Raw genomic sequence first — 17,250 nt, forward strand, 5'->3', positions numbered from 1 at the left:
AGAAGAAACTAGATCCCAAAATAGAAAATAAAGAAAAACTTATGTATGTACAAAAATAAAATTGAATACAATGTAGGAAGCCACAAATGAAAAAAATATATATAATGTAAATGTAAAAATGAAAATTAAAAAAGACTTAAAAAAGAATTGATAAGGTAAGAAAATAGCTGAAAAGGAAAAAAAATATATAAAACTGAGAAACTAAAGAATAATAAGAAAAAAGCATGAATGCTAATACTGCTTTCCCCAAGAGCTGGAGTTTTGTAGTTCTCTTTGATCAGTAAACTTGGTATTAGCTGGAAGTTCCTGTTGGTATTCTGGGGGAGGGGCATGTTGCACTGATTCTCAGGTGTCTTTGCCCATGCAGAATTGCACCAACCTTGCCAGGGGGCCGGGCTCAGTGCATGTGGCTCCGGAGCCAATGTGGGGGATGAAAATGGCAGTGCCCCGATCTCAAGCCCCAGAGCTGAAAGTTTGTGCCCCCCCCCTTTAGTGGGCCCTCACAGAAAAGCAGTCAGTCACTCTGTCTCCCTGATTTCTGTCTGAACTCTGGGTTCACTCAGCCTGTGACTGAGCATTTTTAGCTCAGGCACACAACCCCATTTAGAGTCTCCAAACTTTACAGACTCCTATGGCACATACCTGCGCCACTCCTCCCGGGGGCTGGGGGGTCTCACCAGGGTTCTGCCTCTTGCTGGGCCCCTGCTGAGAGGTGCAGTGGTTTGAGGTTTATAGCAACACTGAGCAGAAAGCCGGCACCTGGACTCACTATTTGCAGCCAGCTTCTCTGCTCCAGTGCTTGGGGAACTCTGCCACACTCAGACACCCCCGTTCTTTTTGTGACCCTGGGGATCCTGAGACCACACTGTCCCACCTGGGATTCCCCCCACTTCACACCCTGAACACCTTTCAGGCAGACTTCTAAAATTTCTGATTTTGTGCTCCACTGCTTATAATTCTTTCCAGTACCTGGCTTATGGAGGCTCCCTTCCTCTGCGGTTTATCTTCCAATATATTGCCTCGGATTCATGTCTCCACACCTCCTACCTTCCAAAAAGTGGTTGCTTTTCTATTTGTAGAATTGTAACAATCTTTTCTCAGAACTCCAGTTGATTTCACAGGTGTTCAGAATGATTTGATAACTATCTAGCTGAATTTCAGGGGCCACACAAAATTAGAGTCCCCTACTCCTCTGCCATCTTAACTCCTCCCCCTACTTCTTTCTTGCAGATCTATGTGCCTTTTATTTCCTTTTCTTGCCTATTGCATCAGCTAGAATTACACCATTATGTTGAATAAGAATGGTAAGAGCAGATATGCTTGCATTTTCCCTGATATTAGGGGGAAAGCATTCATACTTTCATGCTTCGGGGTAATGTGAGCTGTAGGTTTTTTGTAGATGCTGTTTATTAAGTAGAGGAATTTCTCCTCTATTCCTGTTTTTCTGAAAGTGTTTATCATGAATATGCCTTGAATTTTGGCAAATATCTTTCCTGCATCAATTAATTTTATCATGTGATTTTTATTTATAGCCTATCAATAAGGTGGATTACACTGATTGATTTTTTTTGAAGATTGTATTTATTTATTTGAGAGAGAGAGAGTGCATGAGCTGTGGGAAGGGGCAAAGGGAGAGGGAGAAGCAGACTCCTCACTGAGCAGGGAGCCTGACAAAACGTGGGGCTCAATCCTAGGACTCTGGAATCATGACCTGTGTTGAAGGCAGATGCTTAACCAACTGAGCCACCCAGGCGCCCCTACACTGATTGATTTTTTTTTTAAGATTTTATTTATTCATTTGACAGAGAGAGAGAGAGAGCACAAGTAGGCAGAGTGGCAGGCCGAGAGAGAGGGAGAAGCAGGCCTCCCGCTGGGTGGGGAGCCTGATGCGGGGCTCGGTCCCAGGCCCCTGGGATCATAACCTGAGCCAAAGGCAAACGGTTAACCGACTGAGCCACCCAGGCACCCCAAGATTGATTTTTAATCACTGAACCAGCCTTGCTTCCCTGAAATAAACCCCTATTGGTTCTGGTGTATATATATATATTTATATATATTGATGACTTCTATAGTTTATATCTCTTGCCAAATTTGAGAAATTTTCAGTCATTATTTCTTTTTCGGCCCTGTCCTCTCTCCGTCTCTCTCTCCCCTTTTGGGATTCTGATGACACAATATTAGATCTTTTGTGATAGCCCCACAGGTCTCTGAGGCTCTGTTCTTTTTGTTCCTTTTTTTTTTCTCTTTTTTTTTTTGGTAGCATTTTTTTGTTGTTATTTTTTGTTTTGTTTTGTTTTGTTTTCTGTTCAGCCTGGTTTCTCTCTATTGTTAATATTGGGTAATTTCTACTGTTCTATCTTCCAGTTCACTGATTATTTTCTTCTCTTCCTCCCATTCTGCTGTTGAGTCCATCCAATCAGCTTTTTATTTCTCATCATATTTTCTAATTGTATTTTTTAGTTTTAAAGTTTCCATTTGGTTCTTTTTGATATTGTCTATTCGTTTGCTGAAGCTTTGATGTTTTGAGCATATGAATTTGTAATTGCTTGTTGAAGCATTTTTATCATGGTTGCTTTAAAATGTTTGTGAGATACTTCTAACATCTTTGTCATCTTGGTGTTGGCATCTATTGATTATCTTTTTTTTATTCAGTTGAGATCTTCTTGGTTCTTGGTATGGTGAGTGATCTTCATTTGAAACCTCGATATTTTTATATTATGTAATCAGATTCTCAATCTCATTTAAACCTTCCATTTTAGCTAGCTTTTTCCCCACACTGTTCTGGCAGGGGAAGTGAGAGGGCACCACCTCATTAATGCCAGATGAATATAGAAGTCCAGATTCTCCACTAAGTCTCCAATGAAACTGGGATTGGGAGGAGTTCCTTTTTAGTGCTGGATGGGATAGGAGTTCCAACTCCTCATGGGGTCTCTACTGACACTAGCTTGCTCCCTACTTGGCATTCTCCGATACTATCCCAGTGGAGGGTATTGGGACACCTTATTACACACTCATGAGAGTAGAAGTCTAGGCTTCCCACTCTACCTTTGTTGGCATAGATAAAGATGAGTGGAGCCATGATTTTTTTCTGTGGTATTTGGCTAGAGTAGAGCAGTTGATGTTTAAAAGTTTTTTTGTCTTGCTGGGCTGCTCCTTTCTTGGTCCTTTGGTGAAAGACAGCAGGCTTTTTCTGGGGCTTTTATTGTTGGTACCATTGGTGTTTCCAGGTTTTTGGCTTTTTCAACTCCAAGTCTAGGAATATATGAGACCAGAAAGAAAACCCAGGGAACTGACTTCTGTCTCATTCCTTAGGTCCCAAAGTCTATAACCAGTCTGCCTTCCTCTCTATACCTTCCAGAGTCTTCTTATGTTTGTTTTATATGTAATGTCCAGGGCTTTTAGTTGTACTTAGCAGGAGAAAAGAGAAAGGTCTGTCTACTCCATCTTCCCAGAGTAGAAGTCATCCCATCTCATTTTTTTTAAAGATTTTATTTATTTGAGAGAGAGAGCGCACGAGCAAGAGAGAGCACACGTGCACACAAGCGGGGGAGGGGCAGAGGGAGAGAGAGAATCTCTAGCAGATTCCCTGCTGAATAGCGAGCCCAATGCAGGGCTTGATCCCAGGACCCTGAGGGGATGACCTGAGCCAAAGGCAGACACTTAACCAACTGAGCCACCCAGGTGCCCCCATCTCATTTTGTGAGGTTAGAATAGCAATGATAGCATTTTTAGACAAGAACACTGCTAAAAAGAAAATCACAGGCAAAGTGAAAAACTGTGAACATAAAAAATCAAAAGTAAGTTATTAACAAACTGAAATCAGCAATGTACAAAAACCAAACATCCATTATGAACAGTTTGAGTTTATCCTAAGAAGAGGTAAAAGGAAGGGCACCTGGATGGCTCAGTCAGTTAAGTGTGGGACTCATTGCCCCCAAAAGTAAATACAAATAGAAGGGAATTTCTGTAATGTGATAAATAATGGACGTCAACAACTTAATTTGATATTGAAACATTAGAAACATTTCATGGTGAAATGTTAAAGGCATTTCATTCAATCAGGAATAAGGCTGTAGTCACTATGCCTACTTAATATTATACCAAAGGTCTTTGTCAGCCCATTCCAGGCCAACTAGAATGCAAGTACTTTAACTGTTTGCTCATTACTAAATTTCAAATAGGTAGAACAGGGCCCAACACATAACAGGCATTCAGTAAATATTTGTTAAATGAGTGAGTGAAAAAGCCGTATCTATGAAAATGATATACTTAAAAAAAAAACAACCAGGAAAACAATGGAGAGTAAGTGTTTTTATATGTAAGTAATTCATGTTAATTTTAAAATTCTAGCAACAGAAAAATACAAAAAGGATGGTAAAAAACCATTTCAAATCTCACCACGAAGAAAACGACTGTTAGTAACTCTGGGCTCACATCATTTTACTATTACAGTAGGCATATTTACAGATGGAAGGTAGGTAGATAAACTGATAAAAAATGGATTTTATACTTAAAATATTAAGTAAAATGATACTGAACTTTAACCCACAGAAAAACAATTGAAGTGAAACTGAAGAATAGTCAAATACCAGGTAGGTATTTATTTTTTATTTTTATTTTAAGTAGGCTCCATGGCCAGTGTGGAGCCCAGTGTGGGGCTTGCAATCATGACCCTGAGATCAAGACCTGAGCTGAGATCAAGAGTCAGATGCTTATAAATAAATAAAATCTTTAAAAAAAAAAAAAAAAAAGGGGCGCCTGGGTGGCTCAGTTGGTTGGGCGACTGCCTTCGGCTCAGGTCATGATCCTGGAGTCCCGGGATCCCTGCTCAGCGGGGAGTCTGCTTCTCCCTCTCCCGCTCCCCCCTCTTGTGCTCTCTCTCTCAAATAAATAAATAAAATCTTTAAAAAAAAAAAAAAAAAGAGTCAGATGCTTAACCAACTGAGCCACCCAGGCACCCCCCAGGTAGGTGTTTCTTAACTAGACATGTCATTAGTTCCTAAAAGATCCCACCAAAGTTAAGTGATTGGAGTAATTTTTAAAACTACATTTTTCTAATTAAACTGTATCAATATATATCTACTTTAAGAAATTAATCAATTGATACATTCTGTTTCTCTTATCTCCCTTCCCCTAGCCCCTTGATTTTTGTTATATTATGGTCAGGTTTGGAGGCCTGTGCATTCTCTTCTGTAACCATAACTTCCTCAATTATCAAGCATTAGTTTATGTCACTGATTCCCAACTGGGGGCAGTTGTGCCCTAGGGGGATATAGGGCAATGTCTGGAGACATTTTGGGGTTGTCACACGGGGGGGGGGGGGGGGGAGGGAGGGGAATGCTATTGGCATTTTAGTGGGTGGAGACTAGGAGTGCTGTTAAAACGTCTTACAATGCACAAGACAGCCTCTACAACAAAGAATTAATTATCCAGCCCCAAACCTAAGGGCTATGGCTAAGAAACCCTGATCTAATGTCTAAGTGGGATTCAGTGCTCACCAATAGTCCTTTTCACATAGCTTCTCTTTCCTTGTATTCTTTACTGCTTTTCTTTATTAGCTGAATTTAACATCTAGTAGATTTTTTTTTTTTTTCTTCACAAGTGCTTATAATAACTGTGTTCCCTTGCTTAGTTGATAATGCCTGTCTACTGACTTTATATAGAGAATAACTTGGCTGGGTTTGAGTTTCTTATGTTAAATTTTCTTTCCCTGAGAAGATTGTGGACCTTGTTCCACTGTTATTTGGCATTAAATATTACTTTGGGTAAGGCCAAGGTCAACCAAGTTCTTTTCTCCTGGTATGTGTCTGTTGCATAATAAAAAACTTGACTGGGCTTTGTCCTTGGTTCCTGTCACTGGAGACTCTAAATCCTTAGAATTCCTGTGAAAAAGAGTGCCTTTGTTATTCATGAAACCCCTTAAATGACACCGAGTTTATGCTAGCAAGGTGACTCAGGAGAGAGGGTCTGGTCACCAGAAAGGTCAACCATGTGATTACAGGGTTGGAACTTTGAATCTAGCCCCATATCTGGGGAGAGAAGGGGAACTGGAGATTGACTTCAGTCACTTGGCTAATGATTGTCTGATAAAAACTCGGTGAAGCTTCCTGTTTGGTGAACAACATCAGATATGCTGGGAGGGTGATATGCCCCGATTCCACAGGGAGGGGGCATGGAAGCTCTACGTTTGGGACCCTCCCAGACTTTGTGGTTTGTTTCTCTTCATTTGGCTGGTCCTGATAAAACTGTAATCCTAAGTATAGCTCTTCTTTGAGTTCTAGTGGCTTAAGGAACATGAAGGAGTTGTGGGACCCCCTGATTTTGTAGCCAGTTGGCCAGAGGTTTGGGTGGCCTGGGGACCCCCGAACTTGCAGTTAACATCTGAAGTAAGGAAAGTCTTGCGGGGACTGTGCCTTTAAACCTATGGGATCTGATGCTAATGTCAGTTCGTGTCAGAAATGGATTCAAACGTAGTATTATAGAGCCTCACTTACTCTGCCTGGGTGCTTCTGTGATTTTTTCTTTATTCATAAATTAACTTCAGCCAGAGATGTTTTAATGTTGTTAGTCCTATATCAGGTCTTACCTGGAACAAAATGTGTTCTATTTTCTGCAGATTCTTTCTCTTTAGTGCTAGTTTATGGTCATTCTCAATTATTGGTCATTCTCCATCATTCTTGTTGGTAATGTTACTGACTTGGGTCCTTGGGCACTCCAAGCACTACAAATTGACTGGGGCCAAATGGGAATTTCCAGGCAAGGCTCTTATTGGGGCTTATGCTTGAGCACAAGGGAGACACCACAAAGGAGAGGGTCTTCCATGCTGGCTCTCAGAACAAAGGCCAGGAAAGTTTTTAAAGAAGCTAAGGCAGGAAAGGAGTGACTTCTAAGTGATGAGGGAGCAGAAGGCAAGCTGAGGACAGAGCACAAGCTAACACCCCACAACCTCCACACACACACCCCCCCCAGGTGGTATCTGTGTGACATTCCCCACGCACTCCTGGCTGCCCTAAAGCTAAGGGAAGGAAAAACAAATGGTTAACTAATAGAGATTATAGTCCTGCAAGACAAGAGTCTCCCTCAGTTTATAAATGTCTTAGTAATTTACAAGAAAAAAGCATTCTTATCAATAACCTAACTTTCAGAAGGAAAAGTAGATAAAATTAAATGTCCTTATGACCGGGAGCCCATTGACAAATACTTGAGGCGGGCAGAGTATAATGTTCCTCCAGGAAGCTCCCAACTGTCTTAATGTTAATGCCTTGCTAGAGGGAAAAACAATAGCAAGGCCTCCGGTCTCCTATGAGTCTTCTTTAGCAGATGAAAATCCTTCTCAAGCTTCCCTTACCTTTGCTTCCCCCAACTCCAAAGTATATATAATCAATTGCTCCTCACAACCCCAGTGTGGCTCTTTCTGCCCACAGGTCCTGTCCTTGTGCTTTAATAAAACCACCTTTTGGGGCGCCTGGGTGGTTCAGTAGGTTAAGCGTCTGCCTTCAGCTCAGGTCATGATCCCAGGGTCCTGGGATCAAGCTCCATGTGGGCTCCCTGCTCAGTGGGGCGCCTGCTTCTCCTTCTCCCTCTCCCTCTGCCCTCCACTTGTGCTTGTTCTCTCTAGTGCGCACTCTGTCAAACAAATAAATAAAATCTTAAAAAATAAATAAATAAAACCACCTTTTGCACGAAAGACATCTCAAGAATTCTTTCTTGGCTGTTGGCTCCAGACCTCACCTACATTCCCAACTACATAAGCATGTAGGGGTGCGGAGAGACACAGGAAGCTGGGCACACCTGGCACAGGGGACAGAACATGCTTCTTCATGCATCGTGTCTCATTAGCATGTTAAATCTCCACCCTGCTCATTTTTTAGTACTATAATGAGGGCGAAAGTCAGTGAAAGGTCAGCGCTGGGGTCCACCTTGCAGACTGGTTTGATTTGATCTTTGCCAGTCTTTGTAGTCAAGTCCCTCTTTGGTAAGCATCCTGCTTTCACATTCCTGCAAGAATAGAGTTCTAGCAAGGATTGCTGGATTTTGTGGTGAGGATTGAGGGGACCTGAGTCCAGTCTCTGCTCTGTCTCAGTTAACTTCAGCCCTCATGTGAACAATCCATTTAATACCCTGGTCTTTCATTCCCTTGAGATCCTGTCTCCCAATGACCTCGATCCTACAGTGCCTTAGTCTCCCATTCTTGTGACTGTACCCTATACCTTTTTTTTTTTTAAAGATTTTATTTATTTGGCAGAGAGAGAGAGAGAGAGCACAAGCAGGGGGAGCAGCAGGCAGAGGGAGAGGGAGAAGCAGACTCTCCACTGAGCAAGGAGCCCGACGCAGGGCTCGATTCCAGGATCGAGCCTTGGGATCATGACCTAAACCATACCCTATACCTTCTTATTACCACCAATAGTACTACTTCCAAAATGTTTCAACATCCTCCCCCACTTTTTAGGAATTAGTTAATTCCTCCTGTCTTGCCAGTTTGTTTGCCTTTACTATTTTTATCATGGTAATTCCTCGACCCCACTAAAATCTTTAGTCCATTGACTCTGAACACTGTCTTCTTCATGCCCTCACTTACTCTTGCCCATCTTGGATTCTAGGTACTACTCAGCTCCTTTGCACTGCTCTCCCTCCCCATACTCATTTGGCAAAACCCAGCTCTCTGCAAAATTCCAGATTGCTATCTCCCTATTCTGAGACTGCCCATGAGCAGCTTAACATGGTTCTGGAGAAATGGTTCTGCGGAAACATGGTTCTGCACTTAGGATGTTGATGGTACTTGCTAGTAATCTTAAAAATCCAAGCAGGCCCTCCTCACTGCTTGATAACCCCATTACATATCTATAGTTGGAGATAACCATTTCACACCTTCAGTTTCTATAATTTCACCTCTCCTCTCCCCCTTATTTCACTGAGATTGATAAGTAGCCAGAAGAGAATGTCCTCAACCCCATAGCACCTCATCAACCTATACTCCTACAACTCTGCCCATACCCTCTGCGTTCCTTCCTGTGACAGTGAATATTGTCAAGTTCCTACCTTGGGCCACCCTCTCCACTGAGTCCTTGACATGTGCTCTCCCCTACTCAAGAACATCACTCCTCAGTTACCTCTCTCCTGTACCATCCATTTCTTCCTTTTGTTTGGACTAGGAATTGTAGTAAGAGACAGTCAGCGACAAACACATGGTAATATCTCCTTTATTACAGTATCTTGTCCTCTTCCAACTCTTTATTCCTCCTCTCCTTTTTATGGCAAAATTTCTGAAAATAGTTATCCAACTTACAGTCTTTACTTCTTTATTCTCTGTCTCTTTCCCCATCATTGTGGAAAAATTTCAACCATATATACTAATAGTTTAGAATAGTATAACGAATCCCTATGTATCCATCACTCTGCTCCAACAATTGTCAACACATGGCCAATTTTGTTTCATTTATACCCCCACCCACCCCTCCCTCTCCTTGCATTACTTGGAAACAAATCTAAAAATCGTATCATTTAATTCATTTTAGTAATTCAAACCTGTGGCTTAATTTAACCTATCTTTCTGTCCCTGTACTTTCTGTAAACTGATATATCTAGAGGCCAGATCAGTATTTAGCAAAAAGATTGCATAAATAGTACTGTGTAATTACTATTGCATGACATCTGGGGAACATAATGTCTAGTTGGCTCACCTTTTGTGATGTTAAGGTATTAGCCTGATCCATCCATGACAAGGTTCCATCAGCTTTTCACCTAATGCAGCTTTGGGCAATCATTTCCTATATCCATTATTTCATGGAGATCCCTATTTTCTCTGGAATGGAATCAGGTTTTCTTCTCTAGTACTCAACTGAAGTGTAATCCCCTTCAAAAATAAAAACATTTTCAAAAACTGCTCTACAGGAAAAAGGGCAGAGTGTTATAGAACTGTCTCAACTCTTTTGTCAACTACTTACAGACGGAAAAATTTTAATTCTATTTCATATACATTTTGTAAGGAGGGAGCAAGAGGCATTTCATGGTGTCCTGGCAAGAAAACAGAAGCCTGGCCACTGGTCCAGGATTTCCCTCTGAGTCTAAAAGAAAATAACAGAACTGGGCTTTCTAATCAGGTCTTTTTACTTCAAAACCCATATTCTCTTCACTTTGTTGTGAGCTGTCTTATGAATTTATCTGAAGGACAGTGTTCATCATCTCTATGGACAATGAGACTCAACAAGAAGAGTAAGGACATCCTGAACAAACTCTAGATTCCCAGTGTATTGTTCAAAGGGTGGCTAGTTATGCTGTAGAAACAAACTAACCCAAAGCTCAGAGGCTGAAGTCTAATGCAAAAGTTCTGGGTTGACGGGCTTTCCTGGCTAACTCGCCTCCTAAGGGCCCTGTGCTGGATCCTCAGAAATCAGCCAGCTGACAAACAGCACAGCAAGAGCCAGAGCAAAGAGCTGAGAGAGACAGTTGTGGAGGATCTCATATGAATTTAGGCCTAGAAGCATGCATCACTTCTGCTCACATTTCAGTGGCTCCATCTTCACTTGCAGGGAGGTGAGAAATTAGCCTAGCTGTGAACCCAGGAGGAAGAGAAATACTTCGGTGAGCATCCACATCAAGAAAGCAACAGTTTAATATATGGATAAAAATAAAATATATAGCATGGATATGGATATGGATAAAAATAAAATATATAGCATATGGATATGGATATGGATAAAAATAAAATATATAGCATGATATAAGATAGAGAATAAAGTAGTTACCAAATGTGTTGCAAAACAAGGGTTGTGTGTAGGGAAGTGGGTGGAATATATATGTAACTAGTCTTTCAAATAAGTCTTAAATCAAAACTTAATTTTTTCTCCCAATTTCTGTTTTCCTCCTGCTGTATCCAATATCCCTTTTCTATCTCTTAGTGACTTCTTGGGATGATCCCACAATTCACAATCACTTTTAGTTATAAAAGTTTGTCCACTTAAAAATTTTAATCACAAACTCAATGTACATTGCACCTGTTCCCTTCTCCCCAACATAGGCTTGCTCTGTGCTTCTGGGGACCAGCAGTGGACAGGAGGACTGGCCACTCTTCTGCACTCCTCCCACTCTATCCCCTCAAATAGAGACAAGTGGCTTGTCTGTCTCCCAGACATCTTTCCCCTTCCCACTTCTAAGCTCTAGATACTCTGTTGTTGGGGGTTAGGAGAAAAGATTAGGGCAGGAGAGTTTACCATGCTGGCTGTGACTTTAATCCTCGGTGGGGTCTACCTGTGCAAGCCCAGGTACCTTCTGGGAGTCTACTTGACATACAAGATACTCACACATCTTTAGAACACCCCGTGTTGGGCTGCAGGCCTCTCCTCTGTTGTCTTTCCACCCTGTCTCACTCTCTGTGCCCTGCCATGTGTCTCATTTCCACACTTGGTCAGGCAGAAGGGGTCATCGTCCCAGGAATGTGATGCCAGGGTCTTCTTCCAGGCACCTCTAACCCTTATGAGGGAGTCCCTTAGTGTCCATCTCAGCAAAGGGTGTGAATGTACTCTCTGCTCTCCCGTCCCCAGGCTTCTGATGTAGGCCCCCAAGGCAGAGCCGTGTCAAAGTAGCAGGACCAGATGAGCCACCTTTTCACAAACCGGAGAGAGTTACCTAACTTAATCTTCTTTGACAGTTCTCTTTAGAATAGAAAGGGCAGTGACTTAATGCCTCTTAATCCTTAGCTTTGGGCTTTAGTTGAGAAATGTGAAGAAACACCTGGAGTCTTACTAAGCATCATTTCTATATACAGGTAGGATTAAAACATATATATGTTAGCATATATGTTATGCATATACTCACATATGTATGCGTGTGTGTATATACACATATAAATATATATACATATATATAAACACATATATATTCCCTTTTAAAACATGAATTCGTTTATAATACACATACCTTACTTGTTTCCCCTTCATTTTCCAGTGATCTTTCCATATTAACACACTTACATAGAATAAGGCTTCTCTTGGGTACTGGAAATCAGTAAGGGGTGACACTTCAGAGCCAACTGACCAACACAAAAAGCCTGGGTCTTCACCTCAACTCTTGTTTGATTATAACTTAACCTCACCAAACCTCACAATTAGCAACAGTGACAACAAAACAGCAGTAGCTAACATTTATTGAATATTTCTATGTGTGATTAGTGTGATTATTTTATTCGGTACTCACAATGACCTCTAAGATATATATATTATAGCTATTCCCATTTTACAGATGAGGAATATGAGGTTAGAGCAGTTAATTTGCCCAAGGTCACAGAGCTAGAAAGTAGTAGAGTCAGTATATAAACACAAGACTGTCTGACTCTCTTGGGGCACCTGGGTGGCTCAGTCAGTTAAGCATCTGCCTTCGGCTCAGGTCATGATCCCAGGATCCTGGGATCTGCTTCTCCCTCTCCTCCGTTCTCTCTTGCTCTCTCAAATAAAAAAACAAAACAAAACCCAAAACAACTGTCTGACTCTCAATATATAGTCTTAAAATCAGTTTGTCTCTTGTTCATCTGTACATTGAATGCTGTATTCTCATTGACTTCCCTCCAACTTTTAATTTAAATATAATGATTCAACCTGACTACTCATGTAGACTCTTATTTAGGTCTCATCTGTGCTGAATGATCCTCTAAACCTCAGTCACCCTGGACTCTTAAATGTGTACTGTACTTACTCTGAATTTTATATTTCTTGCATTAGTACTTTACCAGTGCTAGTGTTATGCCTTAGTGGAGTGTGCAGTTCATAGATGATTTCAGTTCCAAATGGATGTATTTCTTACGTGTTGAACTGTCTGAGATTCCACCATTAGGGATTCATTCTTAGGAGCACTGACTAAAGTGGAAAGAGGAGCAGGAGGAAAATCTAGAAGTGGTCAAAGAAGTGGAATTAAATAGTAAAACAATTAAATTTAAACATAGATTATTTAACCAAATCTCAGAGAAGTAGAAAGGAAGTACCCACGAATCCTCAGGAAAAGTTTTTAAGGAGAAAGACTCAATGCATGTGTAGAGTATAAAACTGGAGAAGAAAATTGGAGGGAAAGAGATTTATCGACTTTTGCCCTCAAGAACCTATGTCCATAAAATGCCAAGTTTGCCTTAGAGAAGCATACCTGTCAAAACTAGACTCCAGCAGTGGTGGGATGAAGCACATTGAGGGAGGCTGGGATCAGAAAGTCAGGACACCCAGCAGGGCTGAGCCAAGATGCAGGTAGGAACAAAGAGCCAGACCAAATGTGGCTTCCCCAGGTACAGACCCAAGTTCACATGGCTTCAAAGTCAGGCTCCAATCTGGGGCTCAGGCTGTTGGGCATGTTTCCTGTGCAACTTGTGGGAGTGAGGAAAGTGCATGTGTGGCACAAGTGCTGTGGGCACAGAGCCGGTGAAAGGCATAGGGTGTCGTTCAATCCAATGGGAGGCAGGAGTCAGTTGGCAGAGGTAAGGGCATGCAGGTGTTATGTGCTTTATCCTATTTTACTTCACATTGTATTATTTTTAAAATTTATTTCCCTTCTGGCCTCCTTCCTAGAAGGATTAAATTTCACTTTCAATAAGTGACACACTGAGATAAGAGATTAGGGGACAAATAATGCATTCAGGGGATTGGGTTGGAGAATGGATACTAATACCAAAAATACTAGACTTCAGTGAGTCACAACTGAGCCCCAAACCAGCTGTTTTTAAGTCCACACTGACTGAACTGTGACTATGAACTAAGCACTTGTCATGCCTGATCTTAATGAGTTCTCTCAGTAACCCAGAAAATGGATATTTTATTATTACCTCCATTTAAAAAATTTGGGAGGGCACCTGGGTGGCTCTATCAGTTGAGCATCTGACTCTTGGTTTCGGTTCAGGTCATGATCTCAGGCTTGTGAGACTGAGCCCCATGTTGGGCTCTGCAGTCAGCATGGAGTCTGCTGGAGAGTCTCTCCCTCTACCCTTTCTCTCTCTCTCGTAAATAAATAAATTTTTTTTTTTTTTTTTAGCTAATGAGGAAATTTGACTTATAATTGCTTGGAGTCCCTCAGCCAGAACATGGCAGAACTGGGATTTGAACCTGGTTTGGCTTTAGAATTTGATCTCTTGATCATACACATAATACCAACTCTGAAGGTGGCAGGTGTAGAGAAATCAAGTCAGCAGGTGACCAGGGTTACAGGGTCAAGACATCTAACTCCTGAAAATGCTGGGTAACAAGAAAATAAGGTAGGAAATGCTGGATGGATAGTGCAGTCAGAACACGAACAAAATCTATGAGTGTCTGCTATCTGTGTTTGGGACCAGGATGGATTCTGTCCTCAACATACAAGTAGAAATTACATGGCAGTAACTTTTAAGGTTAGGAAGAGAAAGGGAAAGAAAATTTAGAATGTCTTAAACCATTCCTCCATTCCTTCCTTAAACCATCACAAGCCACATCACAGAGCCCTTGGTGCCCAATGATAGACACCAGACCACTGACCATGACTGGTAACCTAAGGAGGTGAAAGTTCACACAAATAGAAACTGTACACAAATGTGTTTCCAGCATTGCCAGGGAAATCTCTCTCTTAATTCCTAGCTTCTTTTCTAGCTCCTCTGGTGGGGCTTAATGGGATCTGGATTTGGTATACTTCCCTTAATAGCATGAGTCTTAACCTTTTTCCTTTATTAACATTTTTTTTTGGGTTGAGTTCAAATGTTCAATAGCATTTTTTGAGTACTTACTATGAACTAGGCACTATGCTAGGCACTGAAGATGAAAAGAAAAATAAAAACGAGTTTCACTCGGCAATATGCCTCTAAATACCACCAGCAATGCCAGCATAATGAAGCTGTTCTTCATAATCAACTGAGGACCTCCAGAAATTGATGCTATGCAATCTCCATTCTGAAAAGTAAAGGCCGTGCTGATTATCTAGGTGGAAGCAAAAAACAAGATGATGACAAGATTTTTGGAAATAGTGGTAGGTCCGGGGTTAGAACCAAAGATTAGTGACTAGTATTTCAGTGCCCCTTGTGCAATATCAGATTACCTCTTTTAGGGTTTGTATGAGCTCAAATCTGGCAGCAACTCTGTGTCTGAGGAAGTATGGGAAGAACTCGCTGAAGCTGCTGAAGTTACGGATAAGAAGACCTCAGAGAAAGCAGCGTGAAACACAGAAGCCAACATTCTTGGTTGAAGGAATATTGCAACATATTCTGGCACACTTAGGCTGGAATTATAGGGAAGGCTGAAGGATGGCTGAGGGAGCTAGGAGGCTGGAACTAGATCAGTGTTCTAGAAAGTCTGGCACTGCCACCACGTCTGGAGTGGCAGCAGAGCTGCTGATACTGGATTTGGGATGCCGCTGCAATTGGTGGGAGGAATTCTCAACACGCACCGCCTCTTTACACATTTGCTTCCAATTTCTCAGTCCCAGACAGAAGAATCCAACTGATGAAGCTGAGGTGAGGTGCTCACCTTACAGGGTGGGAAGAAGGGATACTTGATATTTCAAGCTTCCATGACACAAGGTGGGCCCTGCTTTCCACTCAGACTCATCCAATGATGGATTCCACCTCCTCCCCAAGGAAGGGGGTTCATTTATTGAGCAAACAAAAACAAAAAATGTCAGCCATAATGTAGACAAAAACTAAAGAGGAAGTAGTCATAGGTGGTCACTGTATGTGTTCTACGCCAGTCTTCTCATTATTTCTCTGCCTTCATGCCCTAGAATAATAGTATTAAATAAAGACATACTGGAAAACACTTCCTCAAGGATTCCATTTCTTATGAAATTGCTTCAATATTTGGCCAGATGGGGCACCCTGAAAGGGTAATGAATGTTTTCCATTTGTCCTACTCTGCAGTGTGGAATAGGGCAGTTACCACCTAGCACTAATCAGGAACACTAGTACTAATATTAGCAATTTAAGGAAAAGAACCTAAGGGAAGATAAGGTTATAGAAAGAATATATACACATATATATACATGTATGTATATATACAACTATACACATACATACACATACATATTTACATATACATATAGTGAAGAAAAAAACCCAGTTAACCATCAAGTTCAACATCAGGCTAATTACTTTTCCTCTTCTTAGTATTTTGTTGTTTCATACATAACAATTAAATCTCTGAATGTGAGATTGAAATATCTAGGTCAGTAAAATGCACAGTACTCCTGCATTTGCTCACAAAGCAATACACTGTCAAAGGTGGAACACCAACACAAGGGATTTATAAAGTTCAAATTGACTTTTAATTGCATGAAGTATAAGGAGTTGGATTCCCGACTTTAGGGTATGGGGAATATTATGATGTTAACTATGAAGGGATTGCTTACCTATCCAGACTAATGAATGCATTCTTAAATATTTTGGGGGACAGATATGAAGAAAAGAAAATAGCAAGATATATTTCATTGGAGAAAAGAAGATGAATACTTTCCCTTACTATTAGCAAAAATTATTTTATATGTGTATGAATTTCTAGACTATTATTTCCTATCAGCAAAAGTTTGTCATGGGGGTCACAAGAATGTCAATCTGAGAGATACAGACCTTACAATAACTAAGAGGTTCTTTATTTCTGACTTTCTACTACCATCCACTCCACATTTTTGGGTCACTGGATTAGCTAATTCCTCCTAGGGCAACAAAGGACAAACCCTTTTGGCTCTTCATGATTTTGTTCAGAAGTAAGGATGTGATTTCCTGTCCAAACCAAGTGCACTTGGAACAATAACTCACCAAAATGTCACTTATGACATCAGCATCAAACAAAAGTGTGTGAAGAAATTGATACGGACAATATCTTGGGTATGAATATAAATATATTTTACAAGTTAAAATGTTCCCATAGTGACAATTTAATGCTAAGAAGTTTGTCCAGGTTTCCCTGTATTTTATATTTCTCATTCTGATAATCAAGTCTCTTGACTTAGGAGTTCCTTATACTTTGTGTCCTTTCTTTGTACTTCTGAGGCTCCTTCAACAGGAGTACTAAAGTCTATTGATTGCGCACATTTCACCAGGAGCAAAAAATAAGTAGGATGGTTTGGAAGGCCCCCAGTGACTTCTAAGAAACAGTGGCCTAGGACAAGATGTATATGAGTGTGTCTTGCTTTGCCAACCTTAATACTTAGGTTCATAACTAGCACATACGTACTTAATAAATATTAACGGAATCAATCAGTGAATATGAATGGTAAATGAAACGGTTCTTTATAAGCACGATCTACATCCAGTTGGAAGCC

The 17,250-nt window shown here is 41.0% G+C and overlaps 1 protein-coding gene across 2 annotated transcripts in view; it reads right to left on the bottom strand.

Moving 5' to 3' along the window:
* The window catches only part of ACSM3 (acyl-CoA synthetase medium chain family member 3), a 45,301-nt gene extending 31,985 nt beyond the window's left edge, over window positions 1–13,316 (bottom strand). The window contains exons 1-2 of one of the 2 annotated variants that reach the window (XM_078074719.1): window positions 11,301–11,391; window positions 9,681–9,853 (exon numbers count right to left, since the gene is read on the bottom strand). The gene's annotated coding sequence lies outside the window, so the exon portion shown is untranslated. Of the gene's footprint in view, window positions 1–9,680; window positions 9,854–11,300; window positions 11,392–13,128 lie in introns of those variants that run through there. The other variant, XM_078074718.1, reaches the window with a different exon arrangement.
* Between the last annotated feature and the right edge of the window lie 3,934 nt (window positions 13,317–17,250).

Source organism: Halichoerus grypus, chromosome 6, assembly GCF_964656455.1.
Source record: "Halichoerus grypus chromosome 6, mHalGry1.hap1.1, whole genome shotgun sequence".
Classification (NCBI taxonomy): domain Eukaryota; kingdom Metazoa; phylum Chordata; class Mammalia; order Carnivora; family Phocidae; genus Halichoerus; species Halichoerus grypus.